At 45.0% G+C, this 23,498-nt stretch overlaps 1 protein-coding gene across 2 annotated transcripts in view; it reads left to right on the top strand.

Annotated features, from left to right (window-relative positions):
- plxnb2b (plexin b2b) overlaps window positions 1–23,498 on the top strand; it is a 122,332-nt gene that overhangs the window by 10,094 nt on the left and 88,740 nt on the right. Inside the window, exon 2 of one of the 2 annotated variants that reach the window (XM_067590301.1) lies at window positions 16,965–17,151. The exons of the other annotated variant lie outside the window; for it this stretch is intronic. The gene's annotated coding sequence lies outside the window, so the exon portion shown is untranslated. The remainder of the gene's footprint in view (window positions 1–16,964; window positions 17,152–23,498) is intronic. 2 annotated transcript variants of the gene reach the window in all.

Raw genomic sequence — 23,498 nt, 5'->3', positions numbered from 1 at the left:
TTATTAGAAAAATAACCCTCACACTGTTAATTGGCTCCCATGATTATAAATGCAACATTTGGGTCAGATAGACCTCATCAGTCATTAACTACTTTTCCACTCTTTGCTTCAGTAGCAGAAACAGCCTGGCATTACTTTTAAGTTTTTTTTTTTTCTTATGTGCATGACATATTCAGAATGGTTTCTTCATCATCCGACTAAATAGCAAAAAATACTCACTCTATACTTAAGTCATATATAATAATTCCTACATGTATTTTAAGCCTTAGCCTACTTTTAATACTTGGAAATAATTTCTAGTGTTTCTACATCTTCTTATTCTGTTGTATGATTACAGGCTATCGTTTACGTTTCACTTCCTTGAATATGACTTTATGCTGTCCCCAAAATAGAAGTTTTCTGCAGATACTCTGTGCTGTCGTTTCACCTCATATCATATGAAGTACTTCATTCATGGTTCTGATGATGTCGCTCGTAATTATCAACCCTGCTTCTTTCAGATGAAAGACCCAGACTTGACTGATCTAGTTGATAACCAGCTTCATGATACTGGTTATCCAGGATGGCCAATGTTAGGCTCAGTTAAGCCAGCTCCTCCAAAGAGAGCCAGACTAAGTTGAAGTTGCTTCGTGATACAGGCCTCTGTGCTGCACATAAGATGTAAACAAAACAAGTGCTTATCACCAAAAGCCAGCAAGATGATTAAATATGGTGTATTTACAAGTGTTTTTTTTCTTCTTAAAAGGAAACCTGATTAATGTGACTTGGTATTCAAGTTCTAGGTTTGTAAAATGGTGATTCAGAGGATCTGACCAGGCCTTTCAGTCCTGGCCATAGTGTCCAGGAAGTATTGATGTTTGTTTTGTGGCTCCACAGCATGTGACCATTAAGCTATGACTGTGTTTTGGCTGAACTGCAATAGAGGGGCCAGCCTTATAAATGCAAATGTCCCTGACTGACTGAGTGACTGGAGTGACTGACTGATGAAGTTACACCGTTGGTCAACTGATTGCCCCCACTCCCTGTATCTGTTTCAAATTAAAAGCCCTTGTTTCAAGTTAGAAGCCCTCTAGCATTTCATACACCATCCAGCCATATACTAGGTTTGGACCTAGTCTTGTTACTTTATCAATAAGGTAGCATTTGAGAAGCTAGTGATGGTGATGTGGCCTTATGTTGCTCAGGCAAAGAGCAGCGTGACAATGCTACAGACAGATTTTTTTGAAGAACTAGGATAAGCCTAGGAAAATGTCATGCAGTGAAAAATATCATTTTGTCACGCTGTCAACTTCCTCATGCTGTGGATCACCATAGAGGAAGCATTGAAAGGTTTCTGGGTTAAAGTTAGTCTCGCGATGCCAAACAATCGGAGACCTCTGCCTACTGAAGTCTGGGGATTTCTAACTGCACAGTAGTTGCTTGAATGGCGGTGAGAACAGCCGCTAACAAACCTATGCCCCTTACATTTTGTCATGGACGTGCCTTACCGGAAATTATGCTCTCCCCCCATTCTCCTCCATAATGAACTGTATGTCACTGCCCCAATATGAAGGGCTGCCTTAAAGACTTTGAACTGGTTCTGTAATGCGTTTTTTTTTTAACAACGAAGCGTGTGAGATTGTCCTCAGTCTCTATGAGCAAAGCATTTAGAGACTGACCTGTGAGTCTAGGTTAAAGTGTGCCACAGCCAGATGAAAGACTATAGTTCTACCTCTGTCTAATGGCATTCACCTCATGTTGGATAATGTTGCTGTTAGTAACAAAACCCAAACTAAGCAGACCCCTCGTTTCAGTACAACATTAGCAGCAACAGCAGCAGACCACCCGTGGAGCTCAGACAAATAAAAATCCCATTTCCTCTCTTTCCATTGGTGGTATTGAGAGCTGAGGATTGTGCTGTTGCCTGAGTGCCGTTGAAAAAGCCACTCAGTGTGTGAGCAGTTAAAGCCCTCTCAGCGCAGCGAGGGTGAGGCCTTCCTTCTGTATGCATCACCCCAGCCAGCTTGATCGATTCGCTGTTTGCTCTGTCTTGTCTAAGTGCAAGCTCACACTGCCCACTCCGTCTAGAAAATAATTCGGACTTCGACCAGTGCTACTTGCTCCTAGGCTTCCCCAGAACACATGAGCACAGACACAGACACACAAATGTATACATATACAGTGAGTCCACACACAGTCTGTCTTTCAGCCTGAGGGAGCTGGACAGCTCAGGCTTGGATCCATGAATTCCTCATAACACAATCTGTTGGCTGATCAATAATTCAATTCTATCTGTGAGCAAGCATGTCTGGATCCAATCTCACCTGCTCCTCCCTCGGCCTTCTCTTAACAAGGTGGGTGTTGTGTCCTTGAGCTGGACTGAGCTTATGGCTGTGTGGTTCTGTGTGTCCTTGTGTGTGCTGATTAGTTGGCTTTAGTTAGTTCTCAGGCAGTGCCTGTTCTAGTCCATCATTGTGTATCCACTACCCCTGTGCATGTGTACACACGCATGAGAGCCCTCGGCCATTGTGGATTACAGAGCGTTCATTATTTCAGCTGTGTACATCTCTTGTGTCTTTGTGTCCACAACAGTGTGTGGATATGAAAGTGTCCATCTACAGTTGGCAAAGTTGATGTGTGTATGTGGACGTGTGTGTGTCTGAGCTTATGCATGATCTGTCTCTCCCTCCAGGCAGCTAGATGAATCAAAGGCATGGATCTCGTTAAAAGGTATAGAGCCTGTGGAGAGGTCAGCGGCTAAGTTCTCTGATTAGTGGGCTCTGGCAGGCTTCCTGGGTGCTGTGTTTGGCGGCGGTGGTGGGGAGGGGGGTCCCCTCATCTACATGCCTCTCATCCCTCTCCAGCCCACACCTGGGGGGCAGTGTGCTCAACACTCTTTCTCACCGCAGGCCCCAGCCCTATCTGACAGGGTCAAGGACAGCACACAGGAGCACGGATTTACCCCCAGTCCTGTTGTCTGGCCCTCTCTATCACCCCTACTTCCTATCACGGCCTAATGGGCTGCCTACTTCCAGATCTGTTTTTATCCTTCTTGAGTGTTTTATCAAAGGCCACATTCAGTTTCCATCCCAGTGACAGCCTCTCTCACTGCATATCAAGCTGTACCAATAGCCCAACAAGCAGCTTTCTGGGTCGTTAGTAACTTGTTCCAGGGCCGGCCCAGACTCCTATCAAAGCCAGCGACCATGAACCAGGGACGACTTTCAGCCAAGGGCAAAGTGTGGTGTGTGACTGTGAGTAAGAGAGACAGGACGCTTCAGAAGGTTGCCTGACTTTGGACAGTTTCTCCCTTTCCTCTGAATAGTCTTTCTCTTTACTCTTGCTGTCTCGTCCCCTGTGTGCCTCTCAGTTTAATGCCTTTCCAGATAAAACAACGGCAGTAAACTTCCTCTTTGTTTCTCCCTCTCCTTTTCTCACTGATAACCACGCTATCTAAAAGTAGGCCCTGGCAGCGCTCCCTGTCTATTCACTCCCCACTCTACCCCTCACCTCCCCTTCCTCTCTCCTGGTATGTTAGAGTATATTGTATGTAATCAGTAGATGGGGAGAGGGTGTGTTGTTTTTTTATTTTATTTTATTTTTTTTATTTTCCTTTTCTTTTCCGGGCCCGCCAGAGGTGGAGGTGGCGGGAGTGATTGTGGATGGAGGGGTCTGGTGCGTATCGCCTCCATTATATGCCTAGACCCGTCACTCTGTAAGCCAAGGTCCCCTTTTGTTCAGTGTCCAACCTTTTGAATCCACAAACCTCTCAGTCCGCAGATATGCTGTAGTAATTACAGGGCACTTTTTTTTCTGTAAACTTTTCCTACATGAGGATTTAGATCATTTTTGAGGCTTATTTTTGTTGCCGTACAGAGTTTGTCAGAGGAGGGTTTTTATATATTTGCTGGTGTAAGGTTTTGGCATCAATTTCCCCTGAGAGCAGAGAGGGATGAAATCACAATGGTCCACACACCGCTGTATAGCTTCCCCTGCCTCTTTTCCTTCCCGGTCTGTGTCCCTCTCAGGCTCAATCAATTAATAAAGCTTGACATTTATTGGTGAAAACAAATAAAAGTGCTTGATTTGGGGATTGTCTAGTATGCAAACCACTCTCCCAGTTTTGTGTTTGTTTACATATCATTGGATGTCCTGATCCCTGGACAACAGCGCTGCCAAAAACGGAGGCCTCAAAGGAATTCAGTTTACCGCTGCAAGTGCCTTTTCTAAAGGGCAGTGCTGTGCCTCTGGTTGTCGAAGTCTGTTTAGCAGAATAATCAGTGCTTTAATTAACAAAATTCAGTTCAGAATATCAATTATAGTTTTCCTTTATTTGCAGTCATGTCACACCCAGAAACAATTATGACTGATTGTGATTTCTTATTGTCTCTTGCTAGTGATAATTAGTTACTTTTTCTAATAAATCGTACTTTTTTTCCAATAAATAACTTCCCCTCCTGCCCATTGCTCTCATTTGTGATTTCTTCTTTTTTTACACTAACGAGGGGCCTCAAGCTCTCCTTTGCCTTAAATCATGAGATCAGTCTTTGACTGTGTTCTGTTGAAGTGAGAGGGCAGTGTGTTTTTTTTTTTCCTGGGAGAGCCTCAGGGGCCCAGTAGCATTTTCTCTTCAGTCTCATCCCAGTCCAGACACGCTCTTCGTTCTGGTATGACAAACATCTCCATGGCCCTTGCTCAAACTAGAGCTGAGCCTCAATGGCACACAATCACCTCCACGCAGACATATTTGATTCAGTCACACTTTCATACACATTCACAGTCTAACTCTTTTCCCTGCTTTCTGTTTATCTTTCTCTCATATTCAAACACCCTCACACAAACACACTCTCTCAACTCTGCCGCCAGTCTCAGAATACCAAGCTCTGGGGTTCCTCTTCTTTGCTGGGTGGGGTTATGACATGGTTGTGGCCCTCACTGTGGTCCCTGTGAAAACAGCACCTCTGCTTCACAGCCACACCTTGCTGTCTTTTTGTATGGGATGATGGAGTGTGTTTAGTCATCCAGAGGTGTGACATCGGCATAGTCTGATTAGCATCGTAGTCACACTCTCATCACCTCTAGCCTCCCGTAGCAGGAAATTAACAATGTTTTCTTTCCTCTCAACTCTTCTCTGTTTCATCACTTATTTCTTTTGTGTCTGATTGAAAAAGTCCTCATGTTTTCACTTCTTCCCCATGTTTGGAAATAATTTGTCATGCTTGATTGTCACAGAGACATGACCAGAGTTTGGTTCTCTTCCAGTTACTTCAGAACTGTTTGCATTTGCTGGTTGGCCCGTCCAGAGTAGGTAAAGGGTGCAGTGGAACCAATTATAGCAATGGGTTTTGTGCGCAGTAAGCGTAGCGTGGCGGTACTGGGTGTGATGGGTTTTTAATGGGACTGAGCCACAGTCACAGATGTAAAGGCTTGTTGTTTTTGGTGATTGCAATGGTCAGTACGTGATTCGGTGGGCCAGCAGAGCACAGTCCACTTGAATCTGTGACTGATATTGTTAAGATCAAGCACCACTCAAAGCCAGATGGCTTCTCACTAGTATTTTAAATCACTTTTTTTTGTTCCATGCATTTATAATTGAAATGAGAATCACATTGCCAAGATTTTTTTTGCAAAAACCCAAAACAAAATAAAAGGCCCATGTTCATGCTCCCGCATTAGCTGTTGAGGTTAAGTGCCTGTGCCTCCATCCGTTTGTCACATTGCTCATAGGTTTTGTTTGGTAGTTATACCAAACACTAAGTGGAAAAAGAGAATTAAATAACCCGAGTTTTCATTTCCCACACTGATAATTGATGTGGTAGTTGTTTGCTTATTCACGGTGGGGGTTGAAAGCAAAGAGTCATCCCTTTTTTTAAAAGTATTCTTAGGATGTTATCACTTGAGTAATGAAAGTGTTCCTTCTTCTCTGTCTTTGGAGCCAGTGTGTGATCCTGCGTCTGACTAGGGGCTAAACAGTAAATGATATGGCTAAGGCCATTAGCTAGATCTTTGTCTGTTCATACTGCTGGCTCTTCCTGATAGCTTAAGTGTTTTCTGCTTATTAACCATACTGTCATATGCTCTTTTGTAAGATGCAGATTAATCTAAATGCACACCAGTACATTAAAATTCTTTCCAGCAGCACACATTGAACCACAAGGGACTTGATCCTGTAAAAAATGAGAGAGCGCCAGCGCACTAGTTTTTGCTTAGCTCAGTGTAGACTATTGAAGAAGTGATTTGTATTCGTGCTGCCTTGCGGTCCCTACCCTGTTTGCACTAGTCAGTCTGGACAGGGGGTTGTTATCAGAGGGCCTGAATGAAACAGCTGCCTAGCACTCTTCACCACAACTCCGTTCAAGTCCTTCTACGCCTTTGAAAATGTCGTGTTCTGCCCGTTGTGTCAGACACAGAGCTCGCTAATGGCTCCTGGCTCTGATCCAACCGTATCCTACATTCTGAACCTGGCTTTGGTTGCATCAGGCCCCTCTCACAACTAGGAGACTTAACCTGGATCATGCCAGCCAGCAGCAGCTTCTGCGAGAGAAACAGTTTTCCACAGCGGTTGAGGCATTCGGGGGATAAACCCTACCCCATAGACTGCACCAAGAGGGGTAGACTAGCAAACACGCTAATATTTAGTGATGAGAGGGTTTCAGCAAAGCCCTGTGGGTAAGCCACACCGGATTTCTCACTTCACAAACTAGCCTAGTCACATTGAAATGGCTTTTTCTACTATTTCGACTCTGCCCTCCCCCTGCCCTTGACTCGGGGAGGTGTTATTGAAATCGAGTACACGTACTGACTTGTCAGACCCATGTAGCCACAAGTCACCCTTATCTGTGATGTCACTTGCTTCCTCCCCTGTCCATGCTTGTCTGAGCCAGGTCATAAGCCCCCCCCCACCACCCCACCCGTTTGGTTGCAGCCTAAGCCTTTTGTTGAGAAGGGTATTAGCCTATATTTGTGGGCATCGGTGCTTTGTCATCCAGACCTGGGAATGGCTGCTCCAGATGGGTGATTAGTCACTACTGTGTGTATGTGTCTTTGAGAGACTGTGAGAGGGCGGCTGGTGTGTGTATGTGATCGGTGTGATTACAAGGCAATGAGACCGACAGGGTAAATGAAGATAAAACATGGGTGCCTGTATTGCTTCATGTCACGAGTGTACGTGTATATGCGTATGCATGTGTGTCTCTGTGTGTTTATCATCTAATAGCCATCATCCCACCCCCCCCTCCACCCCCCCGTACTCACATCCCCAAAGCAATCTCATCTCTAGCTCTGACTCGGCTAGCCGGGCTTCCATCAGCGATTTGGAGTGCAGCTCTCATGCCTGTAGGCTGTTGTAATGATAGCTTTTGCAAAAAAAAAAAAAAAAAGCCCAGCTGTTTGCTCACAAAGTATGAGAATGAAAAGTGGAGAAGAGGGGGAGGAGGAGGAGGAAGAAGAGGATGAAAGCGTCACCAGCCCTCTATTGTACAGCTGTAGTTTCATACAATTTCACAGAGCGGACCTAACAAAAGCAAGAACACGTGCACCATGAAAGATTAATTGGTTGCTGTATAGCTCTCTAACTCTCATCATCACCTGCAGCGGAGAAGGTAGGGAATACTGAAAAGAAACGTGTTGGCGAGGATAATAAGGCACCAGAGGAAAAGGCGTTTTTCCCCTCTCTGGCCTCTGGCTGACAAAAAGTTTCCAAAATCAAGCACACCAAAGTTAGAAATTGAAGCTGATATGCTGTTATTGTGCTGTTATTGTGTTCACCTGGTCTAGTTAGCACAGTGACGGCTCATCAGCTGGCACTGATTGCACTGTGGACATGGTTAACAGGCCCTTTTTAGAGGGTGTGTGTGTGTGTGTGTGTGTGTGTGTGTGTGTGTGTGTGTGTGTGTGTGTGTGCGTGTGTGCATGTGTGTAAGCATGCATACAAGTGAGCAAGTGTGAAACACTGTGTGTGTGTGTGTGTGTGTGTGTGTGTGTGTGTGTGTGGGGTACACCACTGTCCAGACACATCTGCCTGGCTTTAATTAGTTTTGCCTGGCACAGGGACCAACCAGTCTCTCTGGTGTTTAATAACAGCCTAGACAGTGGGCATTTATCAAGGTCTGAATACAGCTGAAGGATTGTGCATTCATTTGGCCAAAATCACTTTAAAGTGATTATGTCCTTTTTATTTCTGAAGCTGGTTGCAAAGAAGCTCCTGTTGCCCCTGTATGCTGAGGCTTGTTAAAACTTGAATCTCCTCAGCTGCGTATATTTTCGCCCCCCTTTCAATCCTCTCCTTTCATTTACTTCCCCTTTCCTCTCTTCTCACTTTTCATTTTTCGTCAGTCATTGTATTAATATGTCATGTGCATGACCCAAATTTCCAGGCCCTTGTGTGCTCCCGGGGCTCTTCTTTTGCCTTGTCCCCCCTGCTCTTTCTGATCAGAGCCAACGTAGTAAGAAGTATCCCAAGCAGAGAGATGGAGGCTATGTTTTGTTGTCTCCTCAATAAGAATCAGTAAGCGGTCCTCAGGAGCAAACAGACCCACTCTAAATGCCTCTTCCTTCAAAGTGTCTCTGTCTAGCCCTCTCCTGACTGCAGTGGTTTCTAATCAGGGCAGGAGATTTTCGCTGATGAACCAATATGAGCTGACAGACACCCTCCCCTCCCTTAACCTATCTTCTCCCTCTTCTTCCCCTCTATCCCCTCACATCTGTGGATGTTACCTGACGAGACTCATTTGTCAACCGCCTCCCCAACCCTTCTCTTTCTGTCTGCTTGCCCCAGCCACCTGATCCCTCCCTCCTGTTGTTCCACTAGTGCCAACAGACCTGAAGAGACTGCTGTCTCTCTGTGTGTGTGTGTGTGTGTGTGTGTGTGAGTGTGTGTGTGTGTATGTATGTGTGTATGTGTGTGTGTGCTTCAGTAGGCGTGGAGTCTGAAGAGACAGAAACTAAACTGAGCAGAGCCAAGGTGCATACAGGTGCAGCTCCTCTCGCTGCCGGAGGGATAGCTGTCAAAGTCTCTTCATTTTGGCCCTCTTCCTTTGTGACACCCCCACTGTTGCCTTGGTACGTCTCACTCTAGTCTTAGCTCAGGTCTCGCTAAACACTCTTTCAGGACAGGGTTACCCCAAGAGGTGCCATACCCACAGGGAGCATCCCTCCGGCTGTTGCTCCAGCTGTTGCTCTTCATCAGTCTCAGTGCAACTTTAGTGCTTTTGCATTGTATAGATATTGTTTTTGTTATTATCGCTGACTTACTACAAGGACAATTTCCCCATAAGGGATAATAAAGATTTCTACTACTACTGTAATATATTGCATGCCAGAAGGGCCTAAAAAAGATGGTGAGGAATTCAAAAGCAGCAGGAACAGCAGCTAACGTTGCCCCCAAGCTCCTCTTGCAAGCTGAGTGAATGCAAATGGACTTTTTTAAATAAAGCAGAGTTCCCCAGCCGTAATAGTCTGCATGCCTAGCACAATGCTGCATACCCCCATATCCCCTCATTCAATTCCACAGTAACTTCCTTTTTGGGTGGGATTGGCTGTCTGATTCCTTCCATTGTCAGCTCACTGGAGGAGAGTGCTTTGATTTTGGGGCAGACTTGACCAGATTAAATGGAGTCAGTCCGGACCGCGTGGACCGGTGGCTCCCAGCCATCATCTCATTTGTGTTTCTCATTGTCGCCTGCAGCTCCCCTCCATTTTTGTTCTCTCCCCTTCTCTTTGTTTGCCTCACGCTTCTGCTCAGTATCTGGCCAACGATTGATAAGACCCAATCCCTGACAATGCTTGGCGTGCAGCACAGGATCGGTGGCGATGGTGCTCATGCATTGTGGCGCATGTGTGTCTCTTCAGGCTTTAGGAAAGAGATGGGATGCGGCTCACGTCATTGTTTATCTACCTTTCCACTTCCAGATGGCGCTCAGCAGAAAGAATGTGCTTCTTGACATACACTCTCTTTCTCTCCCTCCATTTCCTCACTCCTTCCTTTCCACTGCCTCCCCCCTCTGTGTCTCCTGTGGCTCAGTCCGGTGCATGGACTTGGTTTCAGGTCCAGAACACACAGCATGAGGTGAGGGGGAAGGTGGTCAGAGAGCCAAGAAGGCAGACTGGGACTTGAGAGGAAGCCCTGGAATGTCAGGTGGTAGTCTGAGTGTAGCAGTGTTGAGTGTGTGCGTGTGTGTGTGTGTGTGTGTGTGTGTGTTAAGACTTAGTGTGAGAGCATATGTGCTAGCGATTGCACCTCTGAGACTGCAGCACTTTTCCATCTCTTCATGAGTATTTGTGAATCTGAATGACAATGCACAAGTGCACCAGTGCAGCAACACATTTGAAACACTTGACACATTTTTCTAATTTTTTTGAGGTCATTGAATCATAAAAATCTCGTCTCAGGCAACAATTGAGTCGGCCGGCTCCGGTCCTCTTGGCCGTCTGGATTGATGGACGGTCAATTCCAGCAGCGGGAGATAATCACAGCGTGTCAGCCTTCACCGATCCAAAGTCTTATCTGTGTCTGCCCACTGCCAGCATGCCACAAATGACCACAGGGACACGCATTTCTCTTTATTGTTCCAAAGCCCAGAGGGAGGGAATGTGTTTGTGTGTGCTGAACTTAGCTTTCGCAGGCTTGTGCAACTGCATCCTCCACTGGATGAATGTATTCACCTGAAGTGTACATTCACCAGGGGGGTACTTCAACAAAACTCACCTCCCCATTTTAGAAAGTGCATACACTTATGATAAAGCTGGGCTTTCAGATGTTTTGTTTTTTTGCTCCTTTTTTTTGCCTGCTGCCTTTTCAGTTGAATTATGCACTGTCTGAGGTGTCTGGTGATAAACCTTTTGTCTCATTGCGCTGTTTTAACCTTACATTTTAAAGTCCTATTGCTTTCACCATCAAGTGTGATCAAGTAAGATTACCTCTCTTGAGTGCCTAGTGCAACAATGGACTTTGGCACAAGTCTCCTTGTTCCTCACATCCGCTCTGTTGGCTAAAGGTCTTTGAGAGGTTATTTTTCCCTGAGTGAGCTGTGCTAATTGTGGCCTAATGGTGAGCTGTTATAGCACAGAGTGGTAAAAAGCAGTCAGTTGGTGAGGCTTGCTGCCTTTCCTGTGCAGGCTGATTACGCTGTCTAGTTAATGCACCCTCCTCAGATACAAATGGTGGGTGGTTATTGCATCAGGAGAGACAGTCAGTCTGTCAAAATCACCCTCTCTAACAGACAAGAGAGGGAGATAAAGAGAGATGGAAACGAGTGAGAGAGAATATATTTTGGAGAGCCAATTTCACTGAGGGGACAGAGGCATGGTAGTGCAATTATGAAATAAAGCTTTCTGTTTCAATAATGACCTTTTCTCCACAGGCTATATATAGGCCAGTGTAAATGATTTACAGAACGGTCCATAGTGTCATATAGATGATGGCCTATGGATTCTTACAGAGAGCAAAGACAGTTGCTGGAGAAAAATTGTTTCTTCCTGGAACTATGTTTAGTGAAGATGGTGGAAATGACAGCTGGGGACACTGGAGGAAGCGGTGTAGGGCACTTAAACATTACGCCTTCCCCCAAGTTGTTGTCCTTATGCTGTTGTTACTTCCAATTTCTACACTTGGTATGTGTGTGTGGGAGTGCACGCATATGTGTATCTGCTGGAATTGCACAGAAGGGACACTCTCAGGTAGGCTGTTTTTCTTTTACAGTAATTAATCACCAGAGGATCACATGATTGTTTCAGCTCAAGATTCATAAAAAAAAAAGTTTTCTTCAGGACAACTTCCACTGCACGTCACACATAGAAGCCCAGAGAAACATGGTCTCAACACTGCTGCCAGTTGTGCCAGACGCCCACACTGGCTGCTGCACTGCTTTGTATGCATCTGTCTGGATAGGTACTCAGCGGTGGTGCTATCCAGCAGCTCAGCCAAACTTTGGGGGGAAACTAGGGTCAGGAACTCCTTCCTGACCTGCTGATATAAGAAACAGACACCGGTGGAATGTCAAAGCTGCTATAAACCAGCAGACATGTTTAAGTTGAAAACAGGGACCTGAAGTATTTAGGTTTAGCTGTTCACCAGCAGCAATTACACATGCACGCAGTGGTGCCGGAATGAGTTTTGAAGTGGGGGACATTCAGGTTCGGATTACATAATAGTCATAATCGGACTGGCGCTATTTCAGCCATAACTCTAATGTAGCCTATCTCAACTTGTAAATGGTCACATAGTTTAGTAATTAATGTTGCGTTTGCACTGCAGTGTGTCTGAAGAATAAAACATGAGATGAAAAAGAGGCTTTGATGAGCCATGGTAACCCAACGTGTCATTCATAAAAAGGTAAAATATCGAGTTATAACGGACTAGTCTGATGTGTGCAGAGTTGTGTGTGGTTATTCTGCAGGAGCTTGGTGTCATTTTCAGCCAATTTAATGAAGGTAAAAAGTGAACGAACATGCGTAACAGCACTGCGCTCTGACGCGGCACTTCTCAGAGGCTGTGGATTTTATCAACATATCAGTCCTGCTGGCTTTATATGCTGCAGGGATTTAATGAACTGAAAGAGAAGCTTTTCATGCAGTATAAAGCAGCTGTGGATAGCAGATACTGTAAGAATCACCCACATTCATGTAGAAATCAATACAGATGCTTTAACCACATTAATGTTATTTTGGTTGGAGAGTGTTTAATTGAAATTTATTTATAGCATTAATCCGTTATTGCAGCACATTTACTGCAAGTATTTAGTTTTGCTCATAATGATAAAAGTCTTGTTGTCCCCCCCTATTCTGGCGCCAGTGAATGCACATGTGTATTAGCATGTTTACATACTGTACACACAAGCACATGTCTACACTCAGAGTTATTACCAGCTGGTCTTCATGCCTTAGTCTGCTTGGTACCGGGCAATAATATACTGTTGAGTCCTCCTAAACATAATAAAGTGCACTCTCTTTTGTATTTACAACTAATGATTATTTTATACATTTTTACTATTAATTAATTGTTTAGTCTATAAAATGTCAGAAAATGGAGATAAATGCCCATTGCAAGCTCTGACAGATCAAGGTGAAATCTTCAGTCTGATCACTAAATTGATTCAATTTACAGGCATTCTATATTTGAGAAGCAGGAATTAGTTCATGTTTGGAATTTTTACTTTACTGTATGTCTTCAAACTGATCATAACAGCACTACGTAATCTATATCATATTGAAAAACTTACCTTTTTTAAAAAAAAAAAAGCATCAGCACATTTTTTAAAATTTTGTGTCAGTTATTTCTGATAAGTTTGTCCTGATTAATCACAATATGATTCTGGATGTCTGGACTGGACTGTGAAGTGATTGTTTAGCTGAAATTCTGGTTAGTAGTTTTAGATGTTCTTAGTTTAATTTTAAGGCATGTCAACAGTTTGTTAAAAGTTGCAATATGAGTAGATTTAGGTCAGTAAGAGGTTCATAATCTCAGTAATTCAGTTTATTTTCCACGCCCTAAACACATTCACATATACACCCCCACACTCACCACCACACCCAGCAGTCTGTGAGGGTAACACCCCCCCCCCCCCCCCCCCCCCCCCCAATGATGCCACTGTACAGCTATGCCTGACTCCACACTTTATTATTATGATTGCCTGCAAAAGGTGGCGGGACACTGAGTCCATTCACTCTGCCAGACAGCTTCATAAAGCGGCTGGCGATGGTTCCCAGTGGGGCCCTCATCAACGGCACAGAGCAGTGAAGCGCCTCTGGACTTTGCTCTCTGAAGTGACAATAGTTCTCCTGCCGATAGAGGGAGAAAAGGGAGCAGGGAGGGTAAGAAAAAAATAAGGTGGCTGCCAAGCAATAGGCATCTGTTGAATGCCTCATAGGGAGGTCATCCAGGAAGTAATGAGGTGAAGTGCCACAGTAGAGCAGTAGCTGTCAATCAATTTGGACATTGTTGTGTTATAATGAGTCTGCTGTGAGTGGTAAGCACCTACATAACTAGATGTAGACTGTAGACCACCTTTAGCCTCCTCCACTGTCTGACTCCCTCGCAGTAATCTCCTTCATCCTTCATTTTTTTCCTCTTCATTGAGAACTAGGCAAGTAATGCTACCCATGGACCATTTCCCAAGCATAATTCAACATCTGTCTTACACATGTCTCTTGCTTTGGCATTAAAACCTTCACTTTCCCCGTCCCTCCTCCTCTTCCTCCTCCACCACCTTCTCTCCGTCTTCCACCCCCACTCTGGTAGCCGTCACAGCCGCTGAACGATTTCCTCTCACTGGGAGGCTCCTCCGAGTCACTGTGGCAGTGTCAAACGAGGCTCCTATTTAAGCTCATTAAATGTTTCCAAGAGAATAGGAAATCAATGGTGCATACCGGTGCGCAAGAACTTTTCTCTTAATTTAATTTCCCCTCCCCCTTATCTGTTTGCACATCTCTCTCTTTCTTTTCTCTCCTATCACTCTTGCTTGTTCTGTTCCAGCCTGTCGTTCTCCTTTAAGTGGTGGAGGTGGTGGTAGTGATGAGTGTGGTGGGGTGGGGGGGGGGCAGAAACGGTTGCCTTCAGAAACCATTTCGGACTCGTATTCGTGACAGGCACCATGGTGCGAGGCTGTCCAGACTTTTCAATGTTGTTTAGCACTCACCACACGGAGGACAATTGACTTGAAAGTTTTGCGCACACTGACCTCAGCCCTGGAGTTTTAGCTTTTGTTTCGGGCCATGCTGTTAAGGGAACAGGTTTCAACCAGAACAGAATGTTGCAGTGAGAATGTGTGGGGGAGTATAACATGGTGATGCGTTGGATGAGAGATTGAGGTGCCTCCGGTTTAAAAATACTCCCATGTCATGCCTGCTTCCTTCCCCTTCTGACGTTCACTCATCGTCTTCTCCTATTTCGTCCGTATTTTACTTGTCACAAATTTATGCTAGATTAAGGCTTGTGTATGTATGTATGTGTGTGTGCTGAGTACACTGTCTGGCAGGGCTTTGTGCTGTTTGAAACTATGCCTAAGGGCTGGGCCCACACCTTCTCTGGAGCTCCTGTAATTGCTCTTTTGGGGCCTTGTCTCTGGCTCTGAGCCTGTCTCCATCACTCTCGCTCTGTCTTTCTCCCTCGCTCTTTGGCCTTCTTCCTGCTTTTTTTTTTTTTGCCTGCACTCCGACCTCCCTCCCTCTCTTCTGTCCCTGCATGCCTCATTATGGCTGCTCCCCACCTGCCCAATCTGGGAATTCTCTTTACACACACACACACAAATACATACGGAGCCACTCAGCAGTTTTCAGAGCTGCCTGTTGCTCGGATGGTTTGTGTGCTATCTGCTGTACAACAGCTTTGCTAATAGTGTTTGGCCAAGAAATGGAAACAATAGTGCCATCATATTTTTTCCTCTGACTGGTGCAAACAGACAGTTTCTCATCTCTGTTCTGGCTGTCAGTGCACCATTTTTCATAAAACCCCAGCCCTTCAACCTCAGCTCCTGCCTTTGTATACACCAGCCACAGGCTTCTAACCACAGGCCTAGACTTTTCCATTTCCATTCCAGCCCTCCCTCCAGCCTGTCACACAACAGCCCCACCATGCCCGTTCCCAGGCTAGGGGGCTTACTTTGAAGGATAATGGATGTGGCCAGTTGCAGCTGCTCAGCAGCAGGGCACTATCATAGGAGTTATCTAAGGGCCTGAGTGGCCTGTGATGAATGGCTGGGAGCTGTGTGTCTCTACCGATCAATAAGCCACTAGCACCCAGATGAGCTAGATGCCCCTTCGCTCTCTGCTCCCCCCCCCCATCCACACATATATCTCCCTTTCATAATCTCCCACAGTATTTGTGAACTTTTCCCTCCAATTCATGGCCTGAATTGGGCCATTGATCTTTTATCCTTGGCTTGTTTTAAATAAAGGGCCAGTATCACCTCTCTACTCAAGCATGCAAGGTTTCTGACAGCAGTTATTGCTACACTAGTGGCAAAGCACACAAACATTACTTTAGCCTGATCGAAGGCCTGTAATGGGAGAGCGAGAGCAGAGAAAATGAGGAAGGGCGGGTAAGGAGCTCTGACCCCCACTCTGAAACACACAGGCTGATGCAAGCAAAGGTCTCGTGTGGATATACACACTTGTAATGCAGACACACACATGCATATACCAAACAATCTCGCTGTCAGGGCTCATTGAGCACAACCTGTCCCAAAGCACCTCAAACAGCCCCACCCAGTCTGAACTGAAATGGGATGTTGTCAGTTACCATCCCCTTTGTCTCACTGTTGCGCACACATGTATATGAGGACTCCCCAGACCACCAAAGCGGGTAAAATTTGTGTTTATACTGCGGAACAACAGGTGTGTCATAACTACTGTATGTGTTGGTTTTTTGATCTGTTTTTTTTTTTTTTTTTGTTGTTGTTGCTCTGCACGCCTGTGCTCCGCCGACAAGGGATTTGCGATGAAAAGAGCCGACTTGAAATCTCTCTCCCTCTCTCTCTTCCTCCCCTCAAGGGACTTTCAGTAGTCTGTATCTTCCTCCTCGTCTCTCACCTCTCCTCCCACTTCGCTCCTCTCCTCTCCCCCTCTAGCTCTGATCTTCCCTCTGATCTGCCGTTGTCTCTGTCACAAAGAGCAGATTCTCAGCCTGGTAATTGCGTGTCTGCTGGCCACCACACCTGTTGCTGTCAGTGCAGAAGTGTGGGAGAGAAGAGAGAGCTATGCCCTCTGCCCTCTATACTGCTAACTCACCACCACCACCACCACCACCACCATTTTTGCTGTGGGTGTTAACCCACAGGGAGGTGCTAGTATGAGTGTGTACATGTGTGGTAAAGGGTGCTCTCACAGTTGATTGTGTTTATCTGTAACCTTGAGCTTCACCTCTAGTGTGTGTATCCGTGCAAATGCATGTGTGTGTCTTCTCAAACCTGGCCAGTGCTGATGGTTTACTCTCTCTCTCTCTCTCCCTAATCCTCTCCTCTCCTCCCCCTCTCCTCTCTTCTCTTATCCAGAGCCCGGGCCCTTAATGAAGCTCGGGGTCAGCGGCAGTGTGCGGCTAATTGGCCAAGTTTGCCCGGGGCTCTGGCTGCCTGTGATTGAAGTGTCCAGTGAGGGCCCACTGTGCAGCCACTGCTGCACCCTGCTCTGTTCCACTCCAACAGCCAAGACGCTCACTGCACCCCTGTCTGCCTCTTCCTAGTGAGTAGCACCCGAGGTCATTCTATTTTCACTTACACTCCCAATATTTTGTTCCAGCTTTCTTTCTTCTTGTATTATTTTCACGCAACAACGAGTCCTCAGGATCCCACTTTTTTTTTTTTTTTTCATCACCTGTCCTGCATGTCGTTCCGTGTTTTGTCTTATAAACATTTTATCTTTTGTGCCTTATTTTCTCAGCTTCTATCTGTCTCCTCTTTCCCTATCTGTATTTTTTTTTTCTATTGCTAGACTTTAATTCTCACACTTACTCCCAGCATTTTCTCACTTTCCTTGGCTTGTGCCACCCTCACACTCTTTCTCTTCACTTGCCACAGTGGGATTCGGGCAATTACCACGGTCCCCAATGGGCCAGCAGCCAGAAAAAAAAAAACAAAAAAAAAAAACAACTTTCAGCCCCTGTTTCTCTCATGATGGACCCAACGTTCCTATCCTTGGCCAAGCTGTATCACACTGTTCTGATTTAACAGGAGGGGTTGGAGGCAAGGGGGTGGGGGTTCCTCTAATTAGTCGAGCCTCCACTTTCTACTCGTTAAGGCAGTTCTGGCTCCCATTGTTTGGCTGTCAGTACAAGAGTAGAGGTGGCGGGGCGATAGTGAGCTCTGGGGAAAGGACTGAGCTGATAGGGTGTACAGAGCAGAGGGAAGGGAGTTAGGCAGTAGTTCTGCTACCCAGCAGATAGTTGACCGTCTCACCTGAGAGACACACACACACACGTTTCAGCCCCCAAGTGCCACAGCACACCAGTGAAAACACTTTCCGTTATTGTGCTTAGAGAAGTGCTTAGAGAAGTGGAACATTGCTGGCTAGTAAAATGGTCAACACTTCGTGTTTGTGTGTCAGGAAACAATGGTCCAATTATAAGTCAAGTCTTGGCCAAGTTAGTAAGTTATATTCTGTCAAAACTTTATTTGCACACCAGTAGGTTTCTACGCTTGTTTATTAAGGGCCGCAAGTCATTAAATCTGCTCTGATACTCATTAAATGAAGATCCCCAGCAATTAACCGCTGCTATAATAGTCTTATATAGGCAGCTGTAAAAGCTTCTTCTGTCATACTTCACTCAGAAGTGGAAAAACTACACTTACAACGAGTCACCCTGTCAATTAGATGAATGAAAAGGTGAGGAATATTAACGTGTAATTGCACATGATATATGGCTTCTTCCTAAACTGCTTCTGTGGTGTACTTTAAAGCCTAAAGCTGCCACAAAGCCTCGGGACGTGCTGGTTTCTTAGTGTTCCACGCTCGTCCATCTGTGGAGGGCTTAGTTTGACAGATGACTCCTTTTCTCAGTTATCTTCTCCATAATCAGCTGTTTGCTTAGGTCATAACTCTTGTGCTCCACTTTCTATCACATTCCCTCCAGTGCTGCATGCCTGCCAGCCTGCCCGCAATATGGCTCATTTAAAATGTGGCCTACCCCAGGTGGTTGTTCTGGCGGTACTGAATTAATAGAACTTGGGTGGAGAGATGCGGTTACTCAAAATACTTAAGCTACTGTTGTGACCCAAAACAGAACACATTAAAAATCCACATTTCTTATTTTTGGAGTTTTGTTTTGTTGCCACGCTTCGTCTCACATCCCAGAAGATAGTGTAATGTCATGGTAATGACATGCTTTTTGGTATCCATGAGGATTAGGAGGTGTCAATCATTTATCCCATGAGGCTCTGCCTTGGCACAACCCGGAGCAAAGAGGTACTTGCGATGAATGAATTAGGATGCACAGGAGCAAACAAATCTCATGTTTTTTGTTGTCTTTTTTCGCTGTGGTGAGGGTGGGGCCTGTAGTTTTCTTTTCCCTTGTGCGACACTGACCTTTTTATCTGTTGCGTCACTTTTAGATACTTTGAAAATTAATCAATGCAGTCAACTATATAGTTCTGCACTCTTATTCTTGTGAGATACTCCTTTAGTTTACCCTTTTAAATGTGCTTCTTTGAGCAAAAATAGGCAAATAAGACCATTTAATGGATCGTAATACCGTTGACACATGATATTTCAAAGAGAAAGACCATACAAAATATTGTTTTTGAAAAGAGCTCCACATTTATTTACAATATAGCTGATGACCTTACTATGGCACTTATGAAGTTGATACAGATTAATCAAGTGAGGAGAAAGCTGTCCAACATCAAAAGTCCTTTGTATGATATTCAAGATCACTCAGAATTTAATTATGCATCCCCAGGGATGAGAGTGAATAATTCATTTGTCACACTAAATCAAAGTGATGATCCTAACTTTAAATGTCTGTGATCTATGGAAACTCTGAGATTGTCACAATGGTTTGTCAAATGACAAAGTGTCATGTAATCTAAAGCCCACTGCTATGGTTAGGTCATAGTAGGAACAAATGTAGATGTTGCACTGAAAAACCTCATGGTCCTGCTGTATGTGTTTCTTTTTCCTTATAACCAGTCTTTTCTCTTTATTTTTCTCTACGGTGATAAATGTATAATTCAACTCCGGGCTTTAAATATTCATCATTACCAAAGCAAGGTACTGCAGTGCCGGCATAAACTAACACCTTCAGAACGTGTAAAAGTAGTTAAAAATGCTGCTGCCCCCCCCCCAGACCTAACTGCCAGCTGATAAACCCAATCACCGCAGGCCAACACAGACACGAGGCTTCATCAGCAGCCTACATTTGGCTCATGGAACACGGCAAATGCCACGTCCTTGCGGTACCAAAATAATACAAAAACACCTTGTTCCTGACTCATCACCCCTTCCTTTCCTCCGAGCTCCCCCAACTCCAACAAGATACTGCAACCCTCCAGTTTTCCATCGCCCCCTGTGAATATCCAAGCTGTCGAGGCTGACTGGGCCGAGCGTTTTCTTGCCAGGGCACAGTTGGAACAGATCCGGCCTCCAGGCCACATATACTGCTCCACTCCAGCCCCTGCAAACAAGGCCTGCCCTGCACAACTGTCATCTAAATGCTAAGCGCTTTGGATCGCCACAGTAGATTCCTTTTTGCACATACTCATAAACGTTTTTTTTTTTTTTTGAGACGGTTGGTCTTTTTAGAAAGTGATAGCTTTACATGTTTTATAGCTTGCTGAGCATGAGCTGTTGTTTGAGCTGGTTATGTGATGCATTGAATTTGCAGTGAATCATCAATATAGAAAGACTAATCACAAGGTGTAAGATTGCAGAAATCTGTATAGATGATGCAGCTGCTTTTGTTTCGTTTCCCTGTTTCAGGATTATGTGCTTTACGTTATTTAGAGGCATACTTTTCTGAGGCAACAAAGTGTTGTAATGGTTATCTTTCAGATGATGGTATAAGACCTGTCTGCAGAGTTAATCACCCATCTGCACCCTTGGGGCCTGAAAAATGTAGCCGTCAGATTTTATGGGAACATAAGCTAAACAGTCAGGCCCACTTTAAGGGGAGGCACGTTGAGAGACAGACTCCAGACGAGCCTCTCATACAGTTTCATGTCAAATCCACAGACATACAAATCTCTACAATGATCTGCCAAGTTTCTGCAGGATTCACTGGAGCAGGAATAGCAGAATTTCACACCCCCACCCCGAGCCCACGCTCCCCTCCTCTCAGCCATCACTGGACGCCGCTTGGCAGCAGAGGGTGATGGGAAACATCTGCGAAAGTCAGTGTGTGTGTGTGGATGGTTGAATACACTCACCACTCACTAGATAAAGAATTATGCTTTTTTTTTTTTTTTTTTTTTTTTTAAATTATTTTTGGAAGCATCTTTTACATGGCAGCAGAGGAGTCAATTATTCTAACATACAGTAGATCTCACAGTGGAATAAATGAAATATGAATGTAGATACAACATGTAAACTGTTTTAGAAGTTAAAAGGCTCCAGGGCGGATGTTTTAGAACTGATTCTGCATCTCTGTTGGTAAATAAACAAGCAAGAGCAAGTGGGGAAAAGAAGAGATGATAATGCACTTCCTTGTTACCTAAATTACTGCGTCTGGCAAAGAGGACGTAAAGGCAGCCCCCTATTGGCTTTATTTTCCTATTTAACTCACTTTTCTTTGCCCTAATAATGTTGTGTTTGCATGCTGACTAGATGTTGTCAGGAAAAAAAAAAACCTATGAGAGAATGATTCAGCAGGCCCTCTGGATGCTCCTCTGCAGCTGCCAGAGATGTGACTGCTCAGAGTCACTGAAGTCTCTTTTATTTGGGTGTGCTGAGCGATATAAATAATGAAATGGAGCCAGTAATTGGTGGTTCTTGGTAATTAGGACCAAGCTGTCAGCTAGGGAAGTTGCCTCAGTCTGATGGCGCTGCAGGAAGGGCAGTAATTACTATTATCTATGGGGGTTGTTGACACAACAATAATCCCATTCTTAACCAGGATTGTGGGGCTTATGTTTACTATCCCCATTTTTTGAGAGATTCAGCCACAATAATGCCAAAGACATGAATCTTTTATTTGCATTAATGTCCATCAAGTAGCCAACACCGAGCCATTACTGTAAACAGAGAAGAAGACCCCTGGCCCTGAATTTTGTGCTCGGTGACTGCGTGACGAGCTTGTCCATACTTTCATTAGTCAAACAGTTTGACTTTTTCCCTGCAAGCGGTGTGACGCCCAACCATAAACAGCATTATCAACCATCTCAGCAGGTTTTCTAATACCCCTGTAATCCTGTCATTTCATTCATGGATACCGTTGGGGTTATTCTGGGCCTGGAGCGTATCTGCCCGCCTGTCTCTGCTCCTCTGTGTGAGAGATTGGATTCCCCAATTCCCCTCCTGCTCTGTCTTGCCACACACACGCACACACACGTTTATGCCCGAGTGTTCGCTCATCTGTTGTCAGATCCCCATAGTGTAAATGGGCTGGGCTGACCAGATAATATATAGGGTAGAGGACAATGGCACCGTATACCCTGCGTAGGGGATGATTCCTAGTTGTGGATAATAACTTGCCCTCGCTGGAGTGAAATTCTGTTCATCTGGCTCAAAACTTACAAGCACAGCATTTGCCCCATGAGATGAAAAAAAGTGAACGGGCTCTTCCTGCTATCATGCAAAGTAATGAACCTGCTGGAGACTTGGATGACTTTATGCAAGAAAATGTAGCGTGCGATTATTGGGTGAATGGAAGGGGGCAGCTTGAGGACGTGAGGTTGAGTAAAGGGTACACAAGTCACTGTTTTCACCTATACAGTAGCACATAACAGTCAAATTGCATCTGCTTTGAATTAAACATGTGGCACCTCGTTGCTTGAGGCGTGATGGACATTCAAACATATTGCAAAGCAGAGAAAATGGCTTTTTAAGTAGGCTATTTATGGTGAAGATATTGTATTCATTTGATTATAATAAAACATCCATTACCCTCTGAGTGAATGGCATGGGGAGGTGAGGCTGGCAGAGTGCAGCTCAATGTAATAACAACTGTGTGTCTGCTCTAAATGAGCCAAGGAAAAGAGCGGGTTCCTGCAGATATTACTTTCCTTTGCAGGGGTGCTCAGATCTGGTGATATGCTTCGTGAGGAGTAATAAAGAAATATATCTGTTTTTATTGTGCCTTGGCGACAGAGTTATGTTTAGAGCTAGCATAAAGAGCTGGAACATGGCGTAAAATGATATTATGGCCCATTAGGTGGGGGCCCGAGCTAAGCGTCGCTAGCGGTAACCGAGGACCGGGGGTAATGGGGCCGCGGCGTATTGTCTGTGATCTGCTCTTTCACTTCTCACTGATTGAATCGTCTACATCACTGGCACTCCATCTCCTGGGGAACCGGAGTAGACGAGGTGATTTTGGCTGAAGACATCACTCTGTCAAACCTAGGAGATAAGAGAGTGGGGTAGTGGTGGTGGGTGGGGGGGCTTCTGAAATGTAAAGAAAAGTTGATGTCCAGGAATTGTAGCTAGATTTGTGTGTAGAGCAAACTGATCCCAAGGTGTATAGATGTTTCATTTCTGAATAGGAAGCATGCTCTTCATAGCTGTGCATAGGGGCTCGGACAACAAAACAATAATCAGGGTTTACTTAAGTTGGATTTCTGACTGTGAACAAAGGAAAAAGTATCGGCTCTCTGGGTCTCATCTCACGTGGTCTAGGCCTGCTTATGCTGCCATACATCCTTAACCAATGCTCTCAAGGTTCTCAGTCTCCTGACCTTGTACATTTCTCTCTGGTCTTGATCTCTACAGAGCTGACCCTCTACTGCTGGGGCTTTCCCCACCGGATTTCAATTGGAGGGTTTAGGAGCATATTAAGGTGCTGTTCTGTCTGGCAGAACCTTTAACGTGCCCTTCCCTTAGGACCCACTCCAGCTCGACATACTGTAAGGAGGGGTCTGGAATGGGTGAGAAGCAATAAATTA

This window comes from Thunnus thynnus, chromosome 5 (genome assembly GCF_963924715.1).
Source record: "Thunnus thynnus chromosome 5, fThuThy2.1, whole genome shotgun sequence".
Classification (NCBI taxonomy): Eukaryota; Metazoa; Chordata; class Actinopteri; order Scombriformes; family Scombridae; genus Thunnus; species Thunnus thynnus.
The sequence above is the reverse complement of the archived record's forward strand: the minus strand, read 5'-3'. Positions and strand labels throughout refer to the sequence as shown.